This window comes from Rhinolophus ferrumequinum, chromosome 6 (assembly GCF_004115265.2).
Source record: "Rhinolophus ferrumequinum isolate MPI-CBG mRhiFer1 chromosome 6, mRhiFer1_v1.p, whole genome shotgun sequence".
In the NCBI taxonomy this organism is placed as follows: domain Eukaryota; kingdom Metazoa; phylum Chordata; class Mammalia; order Chiroptera; family Rhinolophidae; genus Rhinolophus; species Rhinolophus ferrumequinum.
Window position 1 is genome coordinate 77,288,678 of NC_046289.1, and position 15,832 is coordinate 77,304,509.

At 33.0% G+C, this 15,832-nt stretch overlaps 1 pseudogene; it reads left to right on the plus strand.

Moving 5' to 3' along the window:
- Positions 1-3,539: 3,539 nt before the first annotated feature.
- LOC117023195 (exosome complex component CSL4-like) lies at positions 3,540-4,116 on the plus strand (annotated as a pseudogene).
- Positions 4,117-15,832: the final 11,716 nt, after the last annotated feature.

A 15,832-nucleotide genomic window follows, 5' to 3' on the forward strand; every position in this document is an offset into this window, starting at 1 on the left:
AAATTTCCTTCTCATACTAATACTTATACATTGTTTTCTTATTTACATGTGCACAACTCTATCTCTTGGTATATAATTTCAGAGGTGTGATGTGGTAACAAAAGAAATAACATCCATGAATGTGTTCTAGCAAACTTTCAAAAGAGATAATTTATAATAGGGTTACCAATAGTATATGGATGCCCCCCAGTAATAATTAGATGATATATATAGAACTCAAAAGAAGTTTGACTTTAAAAATAATTGGGTAGGCCAAAATTAAGAGGAGGTGATTTAAGAATTATTATAGTTATCTCACCTAGATTGAAATGTAAAAAAATAAATAAATAAATAAAAATTACTTACAAGGAAAAGTATTTACCAAAATATAACAATGTATCCAAATTACTGTTCTTGATCAGAAATAGTCAGTAAACTAGAAAATAACTATTATTGTACAAAATCATTTTTTCTGTATGTTCATAACTATTTTTTGCTATAGTCAACATTCATTGAAATATTGTTTTGTGTTCTGTGACATTACAGCTTTCCAGTTTTGTTTTGTGAAAATTGTCATTATGACAGAGAACTTAACCTAGACAGGAATTGCGAGGGCTTGCAAGAGGAGCTCTTATGCCATATGTTCTCCCGAGAGTCCTGAGGGAAGAACTCTATATTTACAATGGAGAACTATGGTTGCAACAAGTCCATCCCTTAACATCCTTTTCCCCTCTATAAAATACTTCCTTCATTTTTGTTCTGGCAGAACTTCCATGTGGCTTCATCATGCTGCATGTCCAGATTGTAGTCCTTTCTTTTTCTCAAGTGCAACTTTTTTGGTGACAGAATATCTAGTTGACTTTGCAGTGGACAGCCTCCAGTTTTCGAAGTTTTTATTATGTTCATTCACTAGCTCATTTTATTTCTCTAATTGTGTCTGGATGACATTCCATACAGCTCGGTCTTTCCAAGTCCCCTGTAAAGTCACTTTAACCACCAAAATTCATCTCTTCTTCACTTCTCATTATAAAAAATGCTATTCTCATTGGTTTAGAAATCCAATGTCAAATTTAAGATTACATTAATATTTTCTTAATTTATTTTTTATTGCTCCTTTCATAACTCCTTTTTGATTAATGACTAAATTGTAAAATATCAGCACTGTGTTGACAATCATCATGCTTGTCTACATTTCTGTAGTCACCATCTTTTTCTAACTTCATTATTTGATTCCTGTATTGCAAAATTCTCGTCTGTTCTTTAGTCTTTTTCTTCATTACTCTCTAAGACAGGGTAAATGTAACTACCAGAAAAAATGAACTATCAATGTCAACTAGATTGAGGAAATGATGAAAGATGGACATAATCATTAAATATATTAGTTTGATCAATTTAGTACTTTGGAAACAAGTATAAATATGCTTGCTAAAAAAACAAAACAAAACAAAACAAAACAAAAAACAACAACAAAAAAACAGTAAAAAACAAAGCAAAAGCAATAAGGGCTACTATACAAAAAGGACAAAAAAAGAGTAATAGACCAATTTAACACTACCTGACATTTATCAGAAATTATACATTTATACTCTGCAGAATTTGAAACAAAAAATAAAATATGGTGGTTTACTTCAGGTATTTCAGCTAAAAGACATATGTGAATGATTTAAATATCTTGAAATTTATTTCGACTTGCTGTATGACCAGCATATGGTCATTTTATTGTATACAACATTCTGTGTGCTCTGAAAATAATGTGCTCTCTGTAGTTACGTAAATTAGGTTAAGTCAAAACAAAATTCCAACAACAGAAGAACAAGAGCAGATCACCTACAGAAAACTGAAAATAAGCTTTATATCAAGTTTTAATACCTGCAACTTGGTTGCAAGAAGATAATGGAATATTATTGAAGTATTGAAGGAAAACAACTCTGATGTAGAATTTCACATCAACTAAAATGCTATTGAACATTGAGAATATTAAAAAAATACTCGTAGGAACACTCAGCCTCAACTGGCTTGGTATAGTAAACATACAGTGAAAAATTTTTAAACAAAGTATTCAAGTAAGAAAATCAAATATAGATGGCATGTCAAGAGATATAGGATATACACATCATAAAATGTTTTAATAAAATTTATCATTATTCATTAATTTTCTTTTTAATACATGTCTTATTGGTATTTTACATGCATAAAAAAAGACAAATTATAAATATATATCTTAATGACATCACACAATAAACATTTTAGTGGATATCAAAAATAAAAAGAAAAGTGGACTATAAGTTGCAGTAAACATAAGTAACAACCACCCAGGTCAGGTAATTAAAAGTTACTATCAACCAAGAATCCCTCCCAACTCCTTCTCAGGAGAATTTTCTTCTACCTTTCCAAGTAACTAATATCCTGATTTTCAAAAATTACTACATAATGCTTGATAGGTTTATGTTTTGAAGTTTTGTACTCTATCTAGTACATTAATTCCTGTATAATTTTTATTTCTGATTTTATTGTTAGTGGCATCTTTTTTCAAATTTTATTTTTTAAGCTCCCTTTTCCTGGTAAATGGAAATACAATTAATTTCATATCTTATAGCTAACTACCTTGTAAATCTATTTATATATAAAATAATTTATCTGTAAATTTTTAACATTTTCTCTTAAAATGAGTTTCATTCCTTTATTAAAAATATTTTTAATAATACTTTTTTATTTTTCAATTACTGTTTTGAAACTAATAACATATTAGTTTCAGATGTACAATATAGTGATTAGACAGTTATATAACTTATAATATGAAGTGAGCATCCCAGTAAATCTCATACCCTTCTGACATCATGCATAGTTATATTATTGACTATATTCCTTATGCAATTGGTGCTTCTTAAACCCTTCCCTTTTTCACCCACACACCAAACACCCTCCCTCTGGCAATCATCAACATGTTCTCTGTATCTATGAGTTTGTTTCTGTTTTGTTTGTTCATTTATTTTGTTCTTCAGATTCCACATATAAGTAAAATATGACATTTGTCTTTCTCTGACTTATTCCAGTCACCACAATACCGTGTAGGTTTATCCACTTTGTTACAGATGACAACACTTCATTCTTTTTCATTGCTGAGTAATATTCTGTTGTGTATTTGTACCAACTCTTCTTTATTGATTCATCCATTGATGGACATTCAGGTCACCTCCATATCTTGTCTATTGTGAATAATGCTGCAATGAACGTATGGATACACATGTCTCTTGGAAGTAGTGCTTTAGGTTTCCTTGGGTAAATACCCAGAAGTGGGATTACTGGGTCCTTCTTTGTCTCTTGTTATAACCTTTGTTTTAAAGTCTATTTTGTCTGGTATAAGTATTGCTGTCCCAGTATTGTTGTTGTTGTTGTCTTCATTTTCATAAAATATATTTTTTCTGTCTCTTTACTTTCAGTCTGTATGTGTCTTTCAATCTGAAGTGAATATCTTGTAGGCAGCTTATGTAAGGGACTTGTGTTCTTATCTATTCCATTTAATCCATTTATGATTAAAATAATTGTTGATAGAGGCAGTCATGGCACCGCCCCTGAGGTACTTACTTCATCCCCAGCAAACATCTGTGTAATTTGGAGGAGGCCAGCCGGGGCAGCAACTCCTACACCCAGCACGGCTATATACTGGCTGCATGATGAAGAACAGCGAGAATGGTGCACTTCCTGCCCTGTCTGTGATGAAAGAAGCAGTCCCAGTTACTGCCAGATGTGGAGGCTATTGTAACCTGTAAGGTGTCTAGCATCAATTCATGCTTTGCCAAAGTACACATTCTGTATGTGGGGTCCACACCATTTAAGAACTTTTTACAAAGAACTATCCACAAGGAAGATGTCCGAGCTACTGAAAAAGACAAGGTTGAAATTTATAAGAGTTTCCACCCAGGTGACATTGTCTTCACCAAGGTGATCTTCCCAGGTGATGCACAGTCCAACTACCTCCTGACCACTGCTGAAAATGAGCTAGGAGTGGTGGTGACCCACAACAAATCAAGTTTCCAGGTGGTTCCCATCAGCTTGTGTAAGATGCAGTGCCCTAAGGTCCACACTAAAGAATTCTGGAAAGTGGCCTGAATACAGCCTGAATTCTTGCAGATCTAAGAAGCCACTTTTACCCCAAGTGAGGGGGAGGGGGTAAGCTGTTTCCAAGAGTACCTGTGTGAAAGTTACAGTAAGATGGCATTGTCTTTATTCAAACACCTGGGGTCAGCCAACAACCACTTCTAGAAAAGTCTGCCAGAAACTTACTATGTAGGTGAACTATTTTCCTTGTGAACCTTTCAGTGGGTTTCATTATCTTGAGTGATGATTTCTCTTTTGGGGGCTCCATAAAGTGTATAATGTTGGAAATAGCCTATTCCTTCTGACAGTCTTATAAATACATACTTTTTTGCTGTGAAAAAGAAAACATTTTTATTAAAAGAAAATAAATAAAGTAATTGTTGGTAGATATATAGTTATTGCCATTTCATTATTCATATTTTTGATTTTTTTCTTCTTTATCTTAAAGAAGTCTCTTTAACATTTTTTGTAATACAGTTTTGGTGGTGATGAACTCCTTTAGCTTTTTCTTCTCTGGGAGTCTCTTTAACTGCTATTCGATTCTAAATGATAGCTTTTCTGGGTAATCTTGGTCCTTGATTTTCATCACTGACTTTCATGCCAATCCTTTCTGGCCTGCAGAATTTCTCTTGAGAAATCAGCTGACAGTCTTATGGGGGCTCCCTTGTAGGTAACTAATGGCTGTTCTCTTGCTTTTAAGATTCTCTCTTTGTCTTTAACTTTGGCATTTTAATTATGATGTGTCTTGGTGTGGGCCTCTTTGGGTGTATCTTGTTTGGGACTGTCTGTGCATTCTGAGCTTGTATGTCTATTTCCTTCACCAGGTCAGGAGAGTTTTTCATCATTATTTCTTAAACTAAGTTTTCAATCCCTTGCTTACTCTCTTCTCCCTCTGGTACCCCTATGATGTGGATATCAGTAAACTTGAGGCCTCTAAAATATTCTTTTTTTTTTCTTTTCTGATTAAGGTTTTCTGCTACCTTATCTTCCAAATTTCTGATTCGATCCTCTCTTTATCTAATCTACTGCTAATTCCTTCTAATATATTATTTATTTTAGTTATTGCATTCTTAGTTTCTGACTGGGTTCTTTTTTATATTCTCTCTCTCTACCTTATGTTTCCTATCTCTTTTTTGAAGTTCTCCCTGAGATCATCGAGTATCCTTATAATCAGTGTTTTGACCTCTGTATCCAGTAGATTGCTTGTCTCCATTTTGTTAGTTCTTTTTCTGGAGCTTTGTTTTGTTCTTTCATTCATAGTAGGTAGGGCTGCTATGTTTCTCCAGCTTAGTAGAGTGTCCTTATGTAGTTGGTGTCCTGTGGGGCCTAGTGGCACAGTCTCCCTCATCACTTGAGCCAGGTGCTCCGGGTGTGTCCCTTTTGTGGGTTGTGTGTGTCCTTCTGTTGTAGATGAGCCTTGATTGCTGTTTGAACATCAATGGGAGGGATTGACCCTCAGGCTGATTGGTTGTGAGGACTTACATTGGAGGAGCTGTTGTGCAGGGGTTGACCCTACAGTGTAGGGTTCTCTTTAATGGTGCTGTGGTGTCTGCCAAGTCTGCCCTTTGGGTATATCATTTGTGGAGGTGGTTCCATGGTAGTCTGGTGTGGTATGAAGCTGACCACCAGGCATGTCATTTCTGGGGCCTGTTGGGGGGCCTCTGTTGCAAGCTAAGTTCAGCCATTGTCTGTGCCCTTCCCAGGGCCACTTGGGATTACATACAAAGTGATCTGCAGATGGTTGCCATTTGGCTGTGCTTGGAAGTGCCTGGGAAAGACTAAGCTGCAAACCAATGCCAGCTACTGCTACTGCTGATCTTGGGGCTGCTTAGCAAGAGGAATGGGGTACACAGAGTCCATCAGTTGCTTGTTTGTTGTTTATGAACCTTTGAGAGATTTTCGAAAAGTCCATAGCATGAGTCAAGACAGGCCATTGGCATGAAGAAGTCACTGGAAGCAGCTTGGGTGGCCACAAATGGGGCGGGGCTGGATCTCATGGAATCACTGGGGTGTGGTGAAGAATGTTTGCTGGGTTGATGGAGACTCAGATATGGCACTCTCCTGAGTGTGCAGGCTGGGTGGGGAGAGAGGGCACAACAAAGGAACAATGGCTTCTGCCATCACTTCTCTCTCGGAGAAAAGCTGCCCTGCTAGCCCCAGCCCTGAAGCCAAACAATTCAGTTCCTCCTCATGTGTCCCTGGCATCTTTCAAGCTGCTGCCCCAGCACTGGAGCTTAGAGTGAATCCATCATTAAGTAAGTCTGTGCACAATCCTTTTAAGAAAAACACCTGGGACTCTAGCCACCCTCTGTCTCACTCGGCTTCAATCTCTGCTGGTTTTCATAGCTAGAAACTATGGGGACTTCTTTTTCCAGCACTGGAACCCGGGCTGGTGAGCCTTGTGTGGGGCTGGAACATCTCACTCATCAAAGGGGACCTCCACATCTGAGATATCCCTCCTGATTTTCCACACATGGGTAAGGGTCATTTCTATTCTGTGTCTCTGCCTCTCCTACCAGTCTCGAGGTGGCTTCTTCTTAAGTATCTCCTTAGTTATAGGACTTCTGTTCAGCTAGACTTTAGGTGGTTCTTAATGGTGGTTGTTCTGTAGTTTATAATTTTGAGGTAGTGATGAGAGAAGGCAAGCACAGCATTTGCCTACTTACCATCTTTACTGGAATCCACTATATACTTCCCTTTCAAATTCTTACTTTATTTTTCTTCTTTGCCTTTTAACTAGCTATATTGTCATATATAATGTTGAACAAAATTGGTAACAGAAGGTATAATATTTTCCCAGTATCTAAAGGGAAATGTCCAATATGTTACTATTGCAACAATGTTTTCTACAGCCACTTGGAGATAGCCTTAAATAAATTATGGATTTTTTTCCCCATTCATAGGTTTCTGTCCTCTTCTTCTCTCTTCCCCTCCCCAACCCTAAGTTTTTCAAATTAGTGATTTTATTTTCCTTAACAGGGGACAACTTTAAAAAAATCTCCTTGATTGTCTGATTCTTTCATAATGTACCCTTCCTGTTAATACCTGAATTTTTCACATGGCTTCTATTTTTATTGTATTTGGTTTACTGTTTGGTTTCCAGCTTCTTTTTGTTAAGTTTCTTCACCTTATTCGGTTTTGAACTGTTGATTCAGGTATTTAGATTATTAAATTTAGCCTTACTTTTTCCTTTTTAATATGTACTATTAAGGTTATAAATTTTCTTGATTTTCAATATGTCATATTTTTATTCTTATTCATTTAAAAATGTGTTCTAATTTTCATTGAAATTTATTTTGTGACTTATGAATTATTTAGAAATAGATTGCCTGACTTTAAAACATCGAGGGATTTTTAAGTTGTCATTTCTAATTGATTTATAGCTTAATTCAACTGGTGTCAGAAAATGTATTATTTCAATCCTTTAAAATTTGTCAAGACTTGCTTTATGGGACAACATATGGCTCATTTGAATAAATATTAAATTTACACATCAAAAGAAGTTATTGAATGCAATGCTCTGTATATTTTAGGTCAAAAATTCTAATAGAGGAATTTAAATATTCTAAAATTTTACTTATTTTTTCTATTTCTTCCAATAATTAATATGAGAAGTGGATAAAATTCCTAAATGATTATGGATTCATGTATTTCTTTAATATTTCTTCCTACTACATCATACAAATTTAAAAGTGCCATATATGCCTTGTATTGTGCTCCCTTTGCATTATGGAAAGTATTTCTTTATCCCTAGTACTCATTCTTGCATAAAATGTGTTTATCTCATATTGGTATAGCTACACTAGCTTTCTTTGGGTTGTGTTGCATAATAGAGTTTTTTCATTTTTTGTTTTTAGACTTTCTGTATTCTTACATATTTTTTGTTAAGAGTACTTAAATATTTTTTAAATTCATTTTGGAAATTTTCCTTAATTGGAATATTAAAATCATTTACATTTGGCTAAAGATATTTACGTTTTAATATGCCATCTTGCTATTTTTTTCCATGTGTTATATATGTTCTTTGTGTTCTCTTTTCTTGCCTTCTTTTCAATTAAGCATTTTGTTCTTTCATTTGCCCCATTGTTGTCCTATTGGTTTTGGTATATTTTCATTTTAGCCCTAAAATTATTACATGATTTCTTGACTTATTAATGTCTAATATAAAGTAATATTTTAATCACTTTTCTTAAACTATAAGGATCTTAGAATACTTTTGATATATATTATTAGGTAGTTTTTGTTGATTTTTATTTTAAGTTTTGCATTACAGCATTTTTTGTTTGTTTGTTTGTATAGTCAATATTCATTTAGGTTTATTCACATATTTTTATCCTTCTCTAAAATGATAGTTGTTTCTGAATTTCTGTGTCTGTACATATAGAATAAGTTTTCTTTTGCTTGAAGAATATCATTATTTCCTTTAGTATATAACTGATATAGAAAAATACCTCATTTTTTGCTTTTCTGAAATGTCTTTTTTTTCTTTATAGTAAAGGATATATTCATTGTGTGTAGAATTCCAGTTGACAGTTGGCTTCCATTTCTGAAGTCATGTCTAAGTCACTTTGCCACTCTATTGAAAGTAATATGCCTTTTTCTGTAATTACTTTTAAGGTACTCTTCTTGTCACTATTTTTCCTTAATTTTACAATAAGAGATATCTGGTTATCCTGCTTCATTATAGCACTTCTTGAATCTGTGACTTAATTTTTTTCATCATTTTAGGAAACTCTAAGTCTATTTAAATGTGGCTTTTGTTCATTGTATCTCTTATCTCTGTCTGGAATATGACTTACTAGTTAATTATTGTTAACTCTAAACATATGTTACTGCATATAAGTGTTATTAGGCCTACCTGTACATTTCTTAACCTTTTCACTGCGCTAATTGATTTCAAGTTTGTTCTCCAAAATGTGTCAAAAATCCACACATTTCCACAGGAAATAATTAAAGTATTTATATTTTTAAGTAAATACAGTTAAGGTGCTACATTTTATTAAAATAAACGATTACTTTAAAGTACAAAAATTTCCTATTATGATTCATTTTTTAAAAAAACACGAGAAATATAGAAAAATGTAAATCTACTTTCTGGAACACTGAGCTCGTGGGGTAAAATTGAACATCGCAGTCAGCAGTATGGAAATATCATTCAACTATAGGTGAACATTGCAGTGAAAATGTTAATATAGATTATTTTATGCTTGGAATTTCCATATGTTTCTTTATTGAATAACAAGTATTTAAAGTCTATATAAATCTGATGACCCCAGTATTTGGATCTGGGCTTGTTTCCATTGTCAATATTTTTTTCTTGTCGTTTTTTAGTCAAACTTATCTTTTATTATTTTTATTGTATGAAATATACATATATGTAAATACACAATGTTATACACACATATTTAAACGATGCTCATTGCTTATGCAAAAAAATTTTGATAATGTAAAAAAAGCTGGTTTACATTATCTTTATCCACAGAAGACTAATTTTGTTTTTTGGGGGTGGTCTAAGGGTCGGTGGAGATCACTTTCGAGCAGCAAGTAAGCTGGTTTATGGTTGGGCTGCAAGTCTTGTGAATGATAATCTATTTCATTTTTATCTGGTCTTAGGCCTTTGGGGTTTTAGATGAAAGCGTTGGGTGTTTAAAAGGGGCCTTTGTACTTGTGAGTCCTGAACCATATTTTTTTTATCTCCTTAAGCACTATAAGACTATTAGCATTTCTGCTTAGCTTCTCAATCTATCAATAGACATTTATAGATGGGAAAATCCTTCTAGAGGTAAGAATTATAAATAGTGCTCTCTCCTCTCTGAAATGTTCTTTTCTTTATTATTTTAGTACTGCGATCTTTAATGGCTTGATATCTTTTTGACACCTCCTTACATATTTTTTATAATTTATCTCTAGGGGAGAGTTGAATTCTGTTAGCTTTTGATTGATAAGAGAGAAAAAAAAACAAGAACAACAAAAATAAAAAGGATATAAATTAAAAAAAAAAACAATTGAAATTAGAAAACTGCTAGTATTTTCATCTTGTAGATTACAGAACTTTCCTGAAAAAATTCTATAGAACCATGAAAGACAAAAATGAAGTTGTATTGAATGACATTACAATGACTGGTTTGTCATTCAAAAAACTGGATCATTGCTCTGTAATTTTTATTAAGTTTTAATTTCCTGAATTCTTTCCATTTTTGTTATATAGAAATATAAGTTTCTGATATATAGCTAAGATATCAGAGAATTTTTAATAATGGCATTGAGAAATATAAAAATATAATTTTAATATGGTATTGTAACCAAATAATATTATAACTCACCTGTATTTCTGCTTTTAAAATTGGTTATAGTAGAACTCCAATCTGTCACTAAGCAGAAACTAAATGGAATTTTAAAATTATATATGTTAAAATTATTTGGGGAAGTGTGATATTCATTTGTTTTTATTTTCTATCACTAATGCAGGTTTAAATAGTAACTGAGGTCATGTAATACAGAAGTATTATTTATGTATATATCACATAACCTGAGCAATTGGAGTTACGCACTAAAATAACAATAGGGGGAAATGGTACAAATAAACTCTTTTAAAAAATGAACAGAAAAGACAATAACCCAAATGGTGGTGCTTAAATGGATAAAACTGGAAGAGGATTGTTATCATAATTATTAGAATGTGTGTTTACCTTTCGTTATATTTCATTACAAAAAATGAAATTCCATTTACAATACTGAGTGTATTGGATTTTCAGGAGATTTTTTTGGTTTTGTTTTTTTGTTATTTTAGTAGGTTGATATTCATGCATTACTGACTAAGAGAATTATCAGGACTTTTACATTCTCTGTCAATTCTGAGATGGCTAGGCAATGGTTAAAAAAACAACTTGATAAATTTGAAAATATCCTAATTTTTAATAAGCATTCAGATTGCTAACAGTAATTAGCATATATGCACACATACATGATTTCATAGTTATTAGGCTTTTCAAAAATAAAGTACATTAAAATATGCATGCAGTAATTTGAATGTTAGAAATTTTTTTTAATCTTGCTGCTGAGTGCAGACTGTGCTGTTTCACCTTTTATTACAAGACTCAGTGAATAAAACATATTTGATAGCTTGGCAATAGAAGAAAAATTTGTATTTAAATGAGGACAGAGACATTGGGCAGGAATTGATATGATTATGCCACAACTGATGAGTCATAACTAATGACACAGTCTAGTGCTAGTGAAGCAGATTTTCTGATGGGAGTGAGAACAATGCAATCAGTAAGCCCAGAGATATACAGGCTCGAGGAATACAGGAGCACATCCACATGTGTGCTGGGGATTCTTTCGCAGAGAGCCTTTTCCTAATGGTGCATCTGTAGGAAACAATTTGTTTCTCAGCAAAGATCTTTGGAGTGAAAAGATAATATATATCGTACAACAAAACAAAACAAAACAATGAGTCTAATGGCAATTGAAAATGTGCTGGTCTTGACATACAGTTAAAGACAAATCAAATGGATAGCCAACAGACAGTTTGGGAAATTTAAAACTCAGATTTTGTTTTATGTTCTCTTATATATAATGGTGAGATAATGGATAGAAAAAATGAATTTTTCAGAAATAGTCACTCTCCTTTCATCATACATTTTGAATGAGTCAACATTGACATTGTATTATGACTATTTTTCTTCTTTCTTATTGAAGTTCATCTTCTATCTTGTCTAATGTTTTCCTTTTCTTCTCCTGATAATTTACATATGAGTATAACAAAACACTAGCAGCCCCATATAATTTTGTTTTCCCTATCCAAAGAAACTCAGAGGGAATATATTGTTTCTTTTATATTTTTGTATCTGGGACAGAGTGGAATACCTTGCTCATTGTAGTTGAAACATGATAAATGTGGAATGACTAAAAAAGATATATGAAAATAGCTTGAACAGGAGAAGAGGCTTGGAATATTTATAATATAGACATCTGTTTTATTTTTTTCATAAAGCAAAGCTATTACTATTAGAGGTTGTGTTAAATTATTTTATAGAAGGTAAAATAAAACTAGCAGATTAAAAAAAAAATAGCCCCCCTGCTCTTGTGACCATTTTTCCCCCAATAAGATGTCTGTAATATCTAGTCCAGGGCCGGTGCAAGGATGAACAAGGATGATCGAGGACCTAAATTCTTGAAATCTTCTCTCTTCAGTATTCTTAAAGTCTTGCTTACTTCTCATGGCTAACATTACTCAACATTTCATCTATAGCCTAGGCAATAAGGAGAGAGAGGGACACAGGACAAACGATGCTGGATGATTGCATTTCCTTTTTTTTTTTTTTTTTTTTTTTAAGTTAAACGTATTGGGCTGGCATTGATTAATAAAATTACATACTGGAAGGTTTCAAGTATACAATTCTGTAATACATCATCTGTATATTACATGATGTGCTCACCACCCAGAGTTAGTTCTCCTTCCATCACCATATATTTGATCCTTTTTACCCTCATTTATTACCCCCTCCCCTCTTACCCTCTCATAACCACTAAACTGTTGTCTGTGTCTATGAGTTTTTGTTTCTTCATTTGTTTTTCTTATTTCTTTGTTGCTTTCAGTTGTATATCCCACAAATGAGTGAAGTCATGTGGTTCTTGTCATTTTCTGTCTGACTTATTTTGTTAGCATAAATCTCAAGATCCATCCATGTTGTTGCAAATGGCAGTATTTCATCTTTTCATATGACAGTGTAGTAGTCCATTGTATATATATACTACATCATCTTTATCCAATCATCTATTGAAGAACACTTTGGTCATTTCCTTTAAAAAAGGTTTCCTAAAAGCATCATCTAGTACCTTCTATTTGTTTTTCATTTGTCATGGCTGGATCAAATAGCTTCTTCTAACTACCTAGGAGATTGGGAAGTGTCTTTTCAACATTTACATATCACCTCAAACACAATCAGGCTTTTCTTAATGGATAGAAAATTGAAGTTGGTTGGGGAGGCAACCAATGATATCTTTCAAAGTCATTAACCTAAATAGGTTTCTCCATGAATTTCCTTGATGACAGGAAATTCTTTTTAGATAAATGTGGGGAAGAATCTCTTTTGATTAACGTGTCAGGGAACATTTGGCATTATCTAAAAAAATGTTTGGTTGTCACCAATGTGTATGTGTCTGGGGTGGGGGGTGCCACTGGAATCTAGTGGACAGAGGCCAGGGATGCTGCTAAACCTTCTATAATACACAAGACATCCTCCAACAACAAGTAATTTTTGGCCTGAAATGTCAGTAGACTGAGGCTGAGAAAACCTGGTCTAATTTAGGTATGATTGTAACTAAAGATTAGCAGTCCCATATACTTTTGTTTTTCCTATCCTAAGAAATCAAGTGGCATTTGGATATGATCTCTAAGGGAAATATTAAAAGAAATATAAGAGGAAGAAGAAAGTGGGGTAGCAAAACTGTAGCTACCACGATCAAACACAGAACTTAATAGTCTTCAAATGTCTGCAAGATTATTTAACCTGTCAAAAATAGAAGCAAATTCCTCAATATTACTTTAGAAGGCAAACCTGAAACAATGTTTAAGATTTGAAAAGAATATATTAAACTTACACAATCATTTGAACTGTCCAACAGTAAAACTTTAGGCACCTTTACAGCACTGAATAGAATTGGAGAATATTATTGTGTCAATTTGTGAAGAATTCTTTATATTAAAAAAGTTTTGAAATGTATGAGCATTTCAACCAAATCAACACAAACTTTATTTCTAACTCTTTAATATAAATCACTTTTAGACAGAGAAAGACTTTCAGTGTGAGTCTATAGAGGCCACTAGCCTTGCCCCAGATAATTTATGCACCAGGAGAAATGTGATTGAGGAATAGGGTAAGTGCCTTCTGCTGGGCTCTCGTATGCATCCTGGTGGAAAGTGAAAGAGGAGTGGCTATTCTTTTTCTTTTTTTTATTAAAATGTATTGGGGTGACAATGGTTAGTAAAATTACATGGGTTTCAAGTGTACAATCTGTAATACGTCATCTATATATCACATTGTGTGTTTACCACCCAGAGTCAGTTCTCCAAGAACCACACTAGTCTAGTCTCTGAACCATCCATCAATACTAAGCACAATTAGCACTGTATTTCAATTAGCAGTGAGAATTATATATTGAAGACATCATAATAAAACTATGACCCCCTCAGAAGCATTCTCTTGCCAGTGAATGACTTTTTTTTCTTTCTTTGCCTCTTTTTTGATCCTAAGATAGGATAACACTAAACTCAGACTGCAGATGTATAAACTCATAGTGTTTTAAATGAGCAGTAAGAGCAGAATTAAGATTTTAATTCAAAAACTAGAAGTATTTCTACTGCCTTTCCTTTTCTGTCTCTCTTCTCTGGTCTTTTCTCTTTATAGCTATTTACTATTTCTCATTCATTTTTGATGGAATAGTTCATTATGATTTATAATAAAATATTATTGAGAATGCAAATATATAAGTGTCCTATATAATTATAATCAGAAAATGCAATTCTTTAATATATTTATGTTAAACATCAGTCTGTATAACATTCTGATCCATATGAATAATTCTTTTATAAACATATATTAAATATGAAATCCAATTTTTTATACTTCAGTGACTCAGCTTAATAAGGATTATGTAGTTAACAAAATAAATACATTTTTAAAGTTATTATAATTCAATATGCTTTTTAAGAAACACTTCTAAAAAGAGCAAGTCTTATCCACTGAATACACATAACTATTGCTTTCATAATTTTCACTGGTAACCAATCTTTACATCAGAATTTTATCTTTTATAGTATGCCGGCTTTTTGTTGCTGTTTAAATGCAAGATTTTATCTTCTTTATGAGACAGGGACACACCTACTTATTTCATCTGTATCCCTTTCCATCTGTTGGCTATGATAGCATTTATATTAAACCTCTTTCCACTGAAACAGTGGGCTAACTTTTGGAAAGGTGGTAATACAGACTCAGTTTGTGAAAAGATACTTGAAGGAACAGAAGACTTTTTATGAATATATAAGATGGTCACATTATTTGGTGATCTATGACAACTCACCTCTGAAGTACATCTTGTTATAACACAGAGCCATTTACTCTGGACAAAGTCACTTTCAGGAATGGTTTTATTACCATGAAAATGAATAGATGTACTGGCTCTAAAGTGCCACCATTGCCCTTTATGAGAAGAGTGAACTAGATTAGCTGGCATGCTTTCTTCCCTCACTCTTTATGAGCCTTATGTGTTTTGGGATATTTTCAACATTTTTGTCTGGATGATGTTATTTTCAGAAAAATTCTATAACAGTTTTCATCCAATCAAGGAAAAGATAAACAGCAGACTTGCTTAATAAAGATTTAGTCATGAAAATGCGTTTGAATACGTTTGTTGAGCAATCCTCTCATAGTGATCTTTATACTGCCCAGAGAAACCTTCTGAGGTTTCACATTATGGTAACATACAAAATCCTGAATGCAGGGGAGAGAAAATGATAGGAAAACAAAGAGGTTTCAAATGATGGGAGATATTTGTTCATTTGGTTTCCTGATTAAAATTAAGGTTTACAATTATGCAGAACATAAATATATTTGAATAGTCAGATTAAAGCAAATATAAGGCATAAGAAATTAGTATGTCTAGGTAGAGAAAAGACTATTTTATTCTGTTTTTGCTGTGGTTATTGTTAATACATGTATATTGAATTAGTACCTTATTCTCAAAGCAATTC